This window comes from Protopterus annectens, chromosome 16.part0, assembly GCF_019279795.1.
Source record: "Protopterus annectens isolate FY-2018-M chromosome 16.part0, PAN1.0, whole genome shotgun sequence".
In the NCBI taxonomy this organism is placed as follows: Eukaryota; Metazoa; Chordata; order Ceratodontiformes; family Protopteridae; genus Protopterus; species Protopterus annectens.
The window spans coordinates 685,088,944-685,102,429 of NC_056750.1; positions in this window are offsets into that span (position 1 = coordinate 685,088,944).

Consider the following 13,486-nt stretch of genomic DNA (forward strand, 5'->3'; position numbering starts at 1 on the left):
GCTATTCTTTCTCCTCTATCCAATATTTTAGACAAATGCATTCATAAACAATTGCTTTAATACCTACTTGACAATCTTCTTTCTCCTGCACAAGACAGATTTAGACCTGCACACAGTACTACCAATGCTCTTCTGTCCTTCACCGACACAGTAAATAAAGCTTGCTATATAGGTAACTTTGCCTCATCTCCATTCTTAGATCTGTCTAAAGCTTTTCACAGCCTCCCACCCCAAACTCTTGGCCCACCTTTCCCTTCTTGGGTAAATGAAACTACCTTACAGTGGTTCATCAGTTACCTCTCAAACAGCTATCAGTAAGTCAAACAGAATTCCACTTTCTGTCTTTATCTAACAGTATGCACTGGAGTACCTCAAGGCTCCATTTTGGGTCCACTCCTGCAACATTTTTATCAATCAAATTCATACCTCCACAAAACAAGCAACCCTTATTTGATTTGCTGACTGCTCCTCGAACAACCTTATCCACCTTCAGAGTATAACTTAAGAAGCATTTAATTAGACTAAGCCATAGCTGACCAACAATAGTCTACCCAAAAAACAAACTCCTGCTATTCTTACCCAAGCAATTCACCCCTAATAATACCACCTTTGCAATTACTTTTCTGACCAATACTACAATTGATGATGTCTCTCACACTAGCTGTTAGGTGTTACTATAGATAATCTTAAGTTTGATCTGCATATAGATAACATAAAAAAGACCAATCAAAAACTGGGAATGTTGTATATGGTTAAAAAATCCTCAAAAATTCCACTAAAGTAACTTTTGCAATCACTTCTATATGCCTCCCCTATCCTAACTAATCTTCACTCTTCCCTAAAAGCAAAACTCGGTCAATACTATAATAGAATAGCTAAGTTTGCCACTGATCAGCCCCCAGTACTGACCACTACTCTGCACTCAAAGCATTAAATTAGCTCAAACTACCCCACCTGCTGACTTTTCCTCAACTGTTAACACACAAAATACTATACACCTCTTTTTCTACATACAACCTCAGCTATACTTCAATATTATATTCCATCTTGTGACTTACATTCCTCTCACAAGCATCTACTATTTATTTATAAACCTCAAAGATCATATGGAGTTAGTCTGTATTCACACTGTGTTGCAAAAACCTGGAATACTATTCCTGAATCTATTAGACTTGTTCCCCATTAATTTTCCTTCAAATCTAGACTGAAAGAACATCTGTCCAACAACCAAATATGTCAATTCCCCATGCCAGCTTAGTTCTCTGCTCAACTCTCATAGCTGGAACTTACTGTGAGTCAACTAACTTCCCCATATGTTTTTTTCTTCTACCCTTTCCATCTATAAACCTTACCTACTAATTATTCCTTCATTTCCATTCTTAGTCTACCCTTTCTTTGTCATAAAACTATAACTGTATCTGTAAAAAAGAGCGTGTGCTAGATTTTATATAGTGCATTAACATTTTTATTTTTCATTTATCCAAATTTTTTTACTTGTTTTCTGTGATAATAGCATCTATTATCAATGCAAAATTGTAACTTAGCTAATGTGCTTTTAGAGCTTTTGTCCCTAGGCCTCCGCTGAAAATGGGTGCATGCCCAGTTGGAATTTCCTGGTAAACAAATGTCAAATAAATAAATAAGTTTAACTTTAGTCAGTAATATGTCATAAGATTGCCATGCATGAAAATCAACTACTTCCAGAAGCTTCTACAAAACTTTAATATTCACACACAGGGGGTTTAATATGGAAACATTTCTTACTGGGACATTTTAATGTGTCACTATATACTATGGTTTTGAAAGTTACATGAACTCTCTGGTTGAACCGTCCTCAACAATGTGTAGAAGGGTATAATGGTACAATTCACGCAACTGCCTCTGACTTCGCATCCTTTCATGACTGTCAGAATCATCAATAAATTATCAATGGTAGTGTGACTCTCGTTCTTCTTCCTTTGTGTGGACAGAAGGGGTTACATGGACGTGGGTGTAGCAATGCTTCTCATATTCATATCTTTTGGATTCCTCACCTTCGTCTCCCAGCCTTTGATTTCTACAAACTCCCTGATACCAGCACTATTTTCCATGATGAAAACAAACGATTTGCTTGTTTTCCACACCTTAAGAATCAGCTTTATTATCCTTCCACATATTTTTTTTTCTCTTTCCCATCTCTTAATTTTATTCTGTTACTCTGTAGTGACATTCACCCCAACTTAGGTCCTAATTTTGTACCATCCACATCCTTAACTAATACTCCAGCTTCACACAATAAGCTTAATTTTATCTCAGTAAACATACATAGTATTTGCAGTAAAGTTTCCAAATTGCACGCTTGGATGACACTACATTCCCCTGACATAACAGTAATCACAGAAACATGGCTCAACCCACACAAAGATACTGAAGTCCTTCTCCCTGGTTTCAACATGTTCAGAGCTAACCGACCCACAAGAAAAGGAGGTGGTGTAGCCATAATAGCTATACTATATCCTGACTTTTTCTTGAAATCTGTATAAAGACCCTGTACCTTCCTTTGATAAAGCTGAACTTATCTATCTCAATCTAAATAATAACAAAAGCATCTGCATAATTGCGTTGTACATACCCCCTGACAACAAACTATCAACTCTTGAAAATATCCTATCATGAGTATCAGCTAATATTTATCTAGAATCAGTAATATTAGGTGATGACAACACTGACTGGCTGAAATGCAACTCCCAATTCCCTAGTGTTAGCATTAACCTCTTTGGTTTTTCACAAATTATAACGCATCTAACCTGAACCAACTCATCACTCCACAATGGCTCAGTTATCGACTGGCTTTTGGTCTCTCACCTCAGTAGTTTTATTGGAATTTTCCAGTAAACAAATGTCAAATAAATAAATAAATACATTTAGCTTTAGTCAGTAATATGTCAAGAATGCCACGCATGAACATCAACTATTTCCAGAAGCTTTGACAAAATCATAGGTTCCTACATAGGGGTTTTAATATGGAAACATCTCTTACTGGGAAATTTTAATGAGTGGCTATATGCTATGGTTTGAGAGTTACATGAACCCTCTGGTTGAACCTTCCTCAACAGTGTGCAGAAGGGTATAATGGTACAATTCACACAATTGCTTCTGACTTCTCACCTTTTCATGACTGTCAGAATCATCACAATAAATTATCAATGGTAGTGTGACTCTTGTTCTTCTTCCTTTGTGTGGACAGAAGGGGTTACATGGACGTGGGTGTATCCATGCTTGTCATATTCATATATTTTGAATTCCTCATCTTCATCTTGCAGCCTTTGTTTCGTACAAACTCCCTTAACCCAACACTATTTCCTATGATGAAATCAAATGACTCTCTTGTTTTCCATACCTTAAGAATCAGCGGGTTTATCCTTCCACATAATTTTTTCCCTCTTTCCCATATCTTGATTATTTTGTTATTCAGTCTAGACATTTCTAAAATACTTGCTCTCTTTTACCATGTTTCTCTACAGGTCTGATCTACAAAGCAGGCTCTCTAAGGTGTTCTCTAGATATTTTTAAAATCTCATACACGTTAATGTGTTATATAGTGCTACAGCTGTCTTAGTTATTTTATTTACTGATTTTCCTCTAGTTTCTTTACTATATAATTTTCTCTGTTTTACTTGGACAAAATCTGATATACATCCTTATTTTATTAAAACTATTTGTGTGCATTTACCAGCTAGTCACAAACTAAAGGAAGTTGTTCCCCTCCTGTATGTCTTATTTCCTGGGTTCCTATCAGTTCGTCAAAACGTCAGCAGTTCGAACACCATATGTTCGAACTGTGACGTCCGAAAACTGATTATCACGAAGCTGCAGAACACCAAATTATTTCCCAGGGAAAGAATTCGGTGACCTGTTTCTCTGGCTTTGCCATAGTCAGCTCTATGGTGGAAAGTTACGGGTTGGGTTCAGGTAAGTGTCCGATTGTGTGGACATTAGGGCGCGGGTGAGGTGGGTGTGCGATAATGACAGACTTTAGGGTTAGGGTGGGATAGGTGAGTTAGGTTTAGGGTGCGGGTCAGGTGAGTGTGCAATAGTGACAGACTTTAGGATTAGGGTTTGGGTTAAGGTAAGCAGATAGATAGTAGTGTATGTACAGTTTAGTGTAGGGTTAGATGTAGGATTTTAAGTTTATGTGCATGGATTGCTGTTTGTTTGGTGTGCTTGTATTGCGTGTGTGTTTCTTGGAACAGGGATTTTTTTCCTTGGGGAAAAAAATTGCTGTTCTAGGACTTTGATGTTTTTGCACTTCAAGGTTAGAAGTTCAAACATATGGTGTTCAAACTTCAGCCGTTTCGCTGAAGTGATATAGACCCTTATTTCTCACCCATTTAAATATTTATTTTTTCTTCTTTCCTGGGATTGTGGAAACATCTTGCTTTATGAAAAAAAATGTAATTCTATAGCTTTCCATATCAACTGAGATACACAGATGACCCTTCCAAGATGCCACTCCTTCAGGACCTTGTTTCTGTAATGTTCATTACTGGAATTTCCTATGGGAGCATCACTTCTAAAGGTTTTTGATTGAATATGCATGTGCTCTTCCAATCTGTAATTTGATTCCTTCCTTTTTTCTTTACTGTGTTACAGTCTGGCTCTTTGAATCACCAATCTATTTAAAAGGTCCTGCCTAGACTGAGATACGTTTGGAAAATATGGCAGATATACAGTGTATATTTAGATATACTCAATCTTATCCTTATTTCTCATGAGGAATTGTTTCATCCTCAAATATGGAGTCCCTACTCATTCTACTATGATATTAATGATAAATGTTTTTAAAGAGTTTTCTTCAAAATTAGTACCATTTGAGCAAGATTAATATTTAAAAAGCTAAGACATTCTTCAAAATTAATACACCTTCAGCAAGATAAAATGAAAAACATTTTCTATACACATTTTTAAGAGACAGGACACAGATAAAACTCTTAGCACATCTCTTACAAATATGACTGTTTCAAGAAATATTTAAGAAAAAAAAATGAAAACTACATATGCAATTTTCATTTTCTCATTTTTTTAATTTTTTTTCAGTAACTCATATGCTTTTACCAGTGGAACATGGAAGATATCTCAATATCTTATTGCCCTTTGCACAAGGAAACTCAAGACGGCACTGGAGTATGTGATATGTTAGAGTCCCTTGTAAGTCTTTCTACTCAGCATTACCTATTTGCTACAGGTTTGGCTGCGACTCCCTATTATGTATCATGTAGATGTCACACACAGCTGTAGATGTTACTTCAAGGCCTTACCATTTTATTGTTTTCTTTCAATATCTGTAACTCTTCGGTCTTACTCTGTGCCTACATACCAAGTTTCAGGAAAGTGCTGCTGTACTTGATAAAACTTCATGTCTCTCCTAATCACCCCATAATGTAAGATTGATTACAATTATTCTTTTTTGATGACTAAAGAAGTAATTAAAAGAAAATTACAATGACCGAGTCTGTGAATGTGTTTAGTGTTATAATGATGGCTGAAAAGTGGAAGGTCTAGTTGAAGTGTGGTAGAAGGAAAACAAATCTGTGGTGATATTAGAGTGGAAGGTTAGCAGTCAGGTAATAAAAAAGAAGTACTATTACTGCAAGCCATAAAGGTAACTAAGGAAGTTGGAAGAAGTGAAGTTGGGTTTGGGGTACATATTTTGACTGCTGGACAGATATGAAAGAGGACCAGAAATGCTTGAAGTACTATTCAGCAATGGTGAAATAATTAGTGGTTATATAAATTATATAACATACATAAGTTCTGAAAAGTATTATTTTTAAAGGTTGCATAATATATATATACTCTGCAGTTTACTTCTGTGAAATTCAACAATGGTAAATAATTCTGAGTTTTAAAGCTTGAGATATCAAGTACAATAATGGATGTTATTGAGAATAATGTTGCACCCTTACTTTTGGATAACCTTTTGTAATAGGCATTTGTCATGTGCTTTTCATTTTACCACACAGTACTAAAAAATAATAGTATGTATAAATGATCATTTAAAGAAATTATTTGTATAAATTTAAAATAGAATGTAAAAGTAATGTATCTTTTGCCCATTATCAAATTAAAAATGCTGACATTGGGACGAAATGGGTGCATTTTAAGATAATATGGTTGGGATGGGGAAAGGGGGACTGAAATAGATCAAATACATGACAATTAGTCTTTCTTTGAGTTAAACAACAAGGGATGTAATAAGGAAAAGGGGTGAAGAGGAGGATTGTGTGAGTGAAGATATGAAAAGGAAGATTAAAAGTTCTAGCAGTGAAAGTGGTTGCTTAAAAGCCAGAAGTACTTGTGCGTCAAAAAATAAGTTAGAATTCAAGGGGAACATTAAACTGTATATGTTAAAATTATCTGGAGTACACTGAAATTGAAAAATACCAGTGTGTGTCAGTGACTGTCATTGGTTTCTTCAATTTGTATTATAACTATATGGATTCCAACAGGCTCATCTGTTGTACTTCTCACTTGGTGGGCTCTGTGGAGCAGTTTGTGGTAGCAAAGGCATCATTTGCTGGCAATGTAAATTTATACAATGTTTTAAGAATTTAAGAAGCCTGCATCTGTGTAATATATGCATGGTAGAAGGTAGTTTACCTGAAAATGTTTGCTTCTTCTAAAAATGTAAGTGATAAATTAGGCCATAAAAATACGCTAATAAATCACTGAATGGAAGGAGTTGAAACATTGTTTGGAAAGTAATATTTATAAGAGCATGGACTGATGGGGGTATTTAGAAGGGATTTTCAGTGTTGTATCATCTATGGGTAATCTGTTGGACATATTTACCAGGGTGCCGATAGAGGCTTTTGAGGAGGTTGAACAGACGAAAAAGGCATCCCACAGGGATCAATCAGTTCTATGGCCCCTCCTGCTCTCATTTGTTGATGACTTCACTGAAGACTGTCCATCACTAAATGTCACCTTATACTACACTGACATGCTACTACTAGGACTACACAAATCCCATTCTAGCTTCCAAAACCATCTCCAACAGTTCTTTTGTAACCTCTGCATCTTGGCAAATAATCATATTCTAAGTAACCCCCCCAAAAAAAGACCCATATGACATTTTTCTCCACCTCTCAAAAACTTCCATGACTGTCACACCTTAGAATAACTGAAAATGATAGCATCAATATCCCCAATGTGTCAAAATATAAATACTAAGGCCTTACTCTTAACTCATCCCTCACCTTTGGTCTACAGATTGACACTATAGTGCAGACGGCCCTGGTACAACTAAAATTATGCTGCAGAATTTCACATATCTTCTCTCCTGCTGCTCACATTTCCATTTGTAAAATTTACTTTTTCCAAAGTAGAATATTGGTTATCATTACTGGTCTTTCATTCCTTTTATAACATTCACAGCCTTCAGACAGTAGAAAACTAAATTTTCAGATTCACGTTGCTTGCAGATTCTCTTACCCACCACTGCACAATACTTAGGAAATTCATTTGGCTTCCTGTCAGTGCAAGGTCAACATTTCTCCCAGGTACACTAAAATCAAAGGTATTAAAAGAAGGTTATTGTCCTCCACTAAGAAAAAAAATCCTACTAAGAAGCAGTCACACATACTCTAAGAACTAGTCAAGACAATCTGATTTCCTTCAGTATTTCTCCTTTCAAAACAGTCACAAGAGAACATGCTCTTTCTAGACTGGGACCTGCGCTATAAAACAAACTCCCACCAGAGATAAAAGGCAAAGATTTTCATCAATTTTAACTCCTCCCTTGCTGGACATCTCCACAGTAAAACAGTATGCAAGTGCTTCAGTGGTAATGGTTAGAAGGATTTTCAGACAGGACTTTACTCTAAACCCTATAACCGGGAGTGTGAACAGTGTTGCTTTCTGACTAGGATGCTGAAGAGAAACTCTCTCTTTAATCTGTTGCATATAGTGTATATTGTAGAGAGTCTTGCAAATGTGGATCATTATCCTACCTGAAGTCAAGCATCACACCTCTTTCTAGACAGCAAAATGAGCCATTTGCAACCAAGCATGACATTTCCTTGCTATTCAGCAATTCCACATAAACTATGCAGCCTATAATACACAGCAAAATGCAACTTATACTGTGCAACTTCAAGGCAATGTTATTCCACTTGTTCCTTATTTTATGTCAAGGCAAGTTCCTTTACACTATTTAGGCTGTGTTTTCATTAGTGGATTTTGTTTAGTTTCCAATTCCATTTCGATAAGCATTTGCTAACAAGCTTAGTATGCTCTTAATGGTTGATGGTTTTTATTCAAATATACATTTAAAGAAATGTGCTTTCTAAAGTGATAAATCAAGTGCAAAAATTATATACTTAACTGTTTTCAGAGAGTGAATGAATTATAACATATCTGTGTCAGCATTTATATATTTGCTTGACCTCTGTCTGAAGTTTGTTTCCTGATCTTTGTTGAAATTTGTATTACTGTTCTAAGGTATTTGTCACAGCACTCAAGCTCAGGACAACTGGTTTCACATAAGGAGGTCCCCCTTTACACTCTCTGGGGCAGGAGGGAGTTTGAAGTAGACTCATTCTAGGGTGGACCTACTAGCCAAACACCTTTTGTTTCTCTGATTACCTCAGGCTTGGGTTTGGAATGGTCTTTTATCTTGCTAGTATAAGAGAGTTACCTTTCTGTGAATTTGTGCTTATCTTGCTAGAAGCTGCATTGTGCCTGACTGCAATTGTTTCCTAAATTGATAAGTATATATTTTTTTCTTTGAACTTGATTTAACTGTTTTCAAAGATTGACTAAATTATTACTTATCAGTGTCTGCATTTATATATTTGCTTGACCTCTGTCTGAAGTTTGTGTTTCCCACCCTCCCATCCTATTGTTGTTGTGTTCTTAAACTTGGTGGATTTTGCAGCTGCCCATCCCTGCTATAAATTTGATCTAGGACACTCCTCTCAGTCCCGTCTCATTAGCTCATTTTACCTAATACAGAGAGATTACTTGGGAAGACCAACCCCCTTAGTTTCTTAACCTTGAATTATCTTCTCTTCCTCCTCTCGTCATTTCCACTTTACTAAAAAACAAAAGAAAATTACTTTATTCAGCTGATTTTACTGTATTTGTGCTTCATCCTCCTACTCTAGTACTTCATCTTGCTTTTTCTGCTGCTTGTTCTCTAAAGTATTTAATCACATCTTTTCTGTTGCATTTATTACTGTTTGTTTATAGGCTGTTTAAATTGTAAGCATTATTCTAGGGCTCTTATTTTTGGTTTAAGCACTTGGGTTCTAGGTTGACCCCTTAGATTTCCCTGGCCTCTCTCCCTCAGATTCTGACAAATATGGATGGACAATTTCCTACAATTACTCCTGCCAGTTTGGTTGATATGGGCATCCTGAGACAGTGTAGCAATTGCCTCATCCACACAGACAACCATCTACCACTACCACCTAGGAACACAATTTGTGAGAGACGCAAGTACATTATAAACTTAGAGTCTATGCTGTCTCCCTCACAAGCAAGTATATCTGGCACTGAGAAGGCTGTCAACACAATCACTACACCTCAACCACCACCCACACTTACACAAAACACACCCACATATGCAGATGTTCTCAACAAAAACATACCCAAGTAAAGGAGTCCTCTGAGGCAAAAACACAAACTCCACAACCTTACACACCACATACCACCCATAGTCCACACACCTTTGTCTCAGCCACTAAAGCTTAACCATAAACCCAACATATTAGTCATAGAATACTCCAATGTGAGACACACAGATGTGCCTCTCACCAGGCTGGATAAGGAGAAGGTCACGGTTAGTTGTATGTCTGGTGCCAGAACCCACCATATTACACATGCACTCAAGTCTCTCAACAACAGGTGCTGCTATGAGTCTGTCATAGTCCATGTTGGTGTGAATGACTTGAGACTTACCTCCCTGGACTATATGAAGTGAGACCTGACTGAGCTTTCTGAATGTGTGTCCAAGGCAAGTATGTCCCTAGCCTTAAGCAGTATTCTACCGTCACACAGAATGATGCCTCAATACAAACAGAAAATTATTGACTTAAACAATTGGCTTAATTTCTGGTGTCATTCCAGGAGGGATCCAGTACCTGACAGCCTGGGAAGATATGATCGACAGACCACGATGCTTTGCCAAAGATGGCCTGCATTTGTCTCACTTGGGCTTCAGGCTTCTGGCAAAGGCTCTTGCCTCCGCATAGTGTGTTTTTTAGGAAAAGTGATGAGGTCAAAATTGCCAACATAAAAATTTCAACAAAATGCAAATTAAAGGTCATGCTGCTAAATGCTAGGAGTCTAAACATGAAACTGTACTCATTGCAAGCATTCTTAACCCTGAAAATGCTGACATTTGCATAGTCACAGAACCTGGTTCAAAGCTGCAGACAGCGCCCCAGACTTACCTGGTTACTCATCCTATAATACATTCAGACCCCAGAATGTGGGTAGCAAAGCCAAAGGAGGTGGAGTTTCAATATATATTAAAGACATACACACCTCTAGGCTAGTCAGTCAGTATGATGCACATGAGACACTCCAGGTGCAGCTAACCATTGACAAGACCCCTCGTCAAATCATAGCTAGTTAAAGGCCCCCAAATTTGACTCAAGATGCCCGCTCTGCCTATCTGGACCTCTTTGACTCTATCAAGATTTAATGCATTACTCTGATCCTGGGCAACTTTAACTACCCCAACATAGATTGGAAGGACTACTCATGCCAGAAAACAAATGCCCAGAGATTCCTCGATTTTCTCAGGCAAACATCTTGGAACAGCTAGTCGATACCTCCACAAGAGATGATATCTTGGACTTGGTATTAACCAACATGAATAACCACTGCAACATCCCCATAGTATCATCCTCTCTGGTAAGATGTGACTATAAAATGGTCACTTTCGAAGTTAGCATCTCTCCCAACCCCCTCTAGCTAGGTCAAACAAAGAAATTCTCCAAAGCTGATTACAACCTCCTGAGGGATGGTATAAACAGGTTCACAGCCCCCTCCACCTCTGTAGGAACTGGCACCAATGTCCAAATCTACAACAAAGTACTATATGAGCACAGATGCATGGAGTCAGGAATACCCGACAAGACAAAATCATATTCCGCAAGGAAGACTAAACCTGTCTGGTGGACATCTGCAATAAATAAACTCTTACAACAAAAGGAAAAAATTGCTGTCCAGGACCAAGAAGGAGCAGGTGCCCAACTGGAAGCAATCTCTTCTTAGCCTGAACAAGCAAATAAGAGCACTAGGGAAATCCTCCAAAGCAAACCTTGAGTCCAAATTGTACACATCTACTAGAGACAATCATAAGGCCTTCACATATGTCCACAGTATCAAAGGTAGCACCCTGATCTGCTCAGAACTGGTGGTTAAGGACACCATATACACAAATGCTGTAGGTATAGCCAACTTGCTGGCTTACAGATCCAGTGAAAACATCACCCCCGTCCCCCTATCAGTAAATCAGGACATCCCTAGTAACTGCCCCCCTCCTCTTACTTCTAGGGAACAGGTAATCACTACCCTCTCAAAGGCAAAAAATACAGCCTCCATGGGACCCGATAACATCCCAGGCTGCATCCTACATGAACTGAGTCAGGAACTTGGAGCACCATTAGTTACCCTATTCAACCAAAGCCTGGGTACTGGCTTCATTCCAGCTGAGTGGAGGACAGCCACTGTCATGCCTTTGCACAAAGGTGGAGGATTCACTGATATACAAAATTATAGACCCATCAGCCTAACTAGCCTGATCTGCAAGGCTATGGAATGGATTATCATGGACCTCATTAACAAGGACATTGGTAACCTTCAAACATTTGATCCCACACAGTTTTGCTTCATCAAGGGGAAGTCATGTCTGTTAAATTTGGTCAACTTCTTTGAGACAGTCAACAAAGCCATGGACAAGGGGAAGACGGTGAACACCGCCTACTTTGACCTGGCCAAAGCCTTCGACACTATTCCCCACTCAGGAATAATAGATAAACTCTCTCAACTAGGCATCAATCTATATGTTATCAGATGGGTAACAAACTGGCTCACTGATGGAACCCACCAAGTCGAAATAGGGGAAGCCACCTCAAGCAATAGACCCATAATGATTAGTATTTCCCAGGGATAGGTCTTGGGGCCTCTGTTATTTGGGATATACTTTTCTGAGGTGCAGGCTAAAACCAGTGAGCTATGACTGACCAGGTTTGCAGATGACTGCAAGCTGGTTGCTGTCATCAATTCTCCTAGCGATGTGGACATACTCCAAGAGGGTTTCACCCAAACACATGGTGCCAGAAACATGGCCTCAAACAAATAGCAAAAAATACATCATCATCCCCTTTGGGGCAAGTAACATCCCCACAAATTATCACATTAATAACAACATCCTAAGCATGCATTCAGTCATGAGGGATTTGAGCATCCAGGTTGATAGTAACATGATTTTTGACCACCATGTTGCTTCCATTGTACGGAAAGCTTTCTACATGTCCCACCTTATAAATAAGGGTATCTCATTCAGGGACAAGGAGGTTATAATATCCCTGTGTTCTTCCCTTATAAGGCCCATTGAGTACAATGCCCCTTTTGGCATGTACCTTGCAAAGCACATGCAGCAGCTGGAGAGACCACAGAGGTTCCTCAGCAGGAGAATCCAGGACCTCAAACATCTATCCTACAGTGACAGGCTAAAAGCCCTGTCCCTCTACTCAGTTTCATACAGACTTTTCAGGGGTAACCTTTGTCTGGCATACAAAGCAATCTCAGACCCTGCCTTGATGGGACTGTTGCATATCCGCAAGTCGAGCTCCACTCGAGTAACCCACACACAAAACCTCAACCTGGTCTGTGATATTAATTAGACTTGTTGGTGGGACAAATTTGTGTTCCAGAAACTCCCTCATCTGTGGAATAGACTCCTCCCCCCATGTCAATCAGAGTACCTCATTAACCCTTTTTAAGCATAACCTGAATAACTGGATGGGAAACAGAAAATACACCCCTGGGATTCCACCTGTCTCCCTGCTGGACTGGGGCATTGGGTGCTGACTTGGCTAAACATGAGATAACTCTTGGCTAGGCTTATAATGGCCTCAGGACCAATAACTTAGTAACTTCTTATAATCCTATGAGCTGAAATTGTACACTAAAATTTCTGTATGCCTGCCTAATAGGCCTGGGTTGTTGCTAAAAAGGGTCAATCAAGTACCTTTTAAAAGTAAGCATTATAATATGGGGAATTTGATTAAAGAGAAAGAAAGGTTAACATCAGATTAAGAGGAATGTTTGATTCTTGGCTGGAGTGCCTTCTGTGTGGAGTCTGCATGTCCTCCATGTGGTCGAGTGAGTTTTAAATACATGCAGGTAGGTGCATATGTGTATGCCTTCTGTGAAGGTTAGGTACCGGGCAGACAACGAGATACCATAAAAACTCCACTGCCAATCGGTG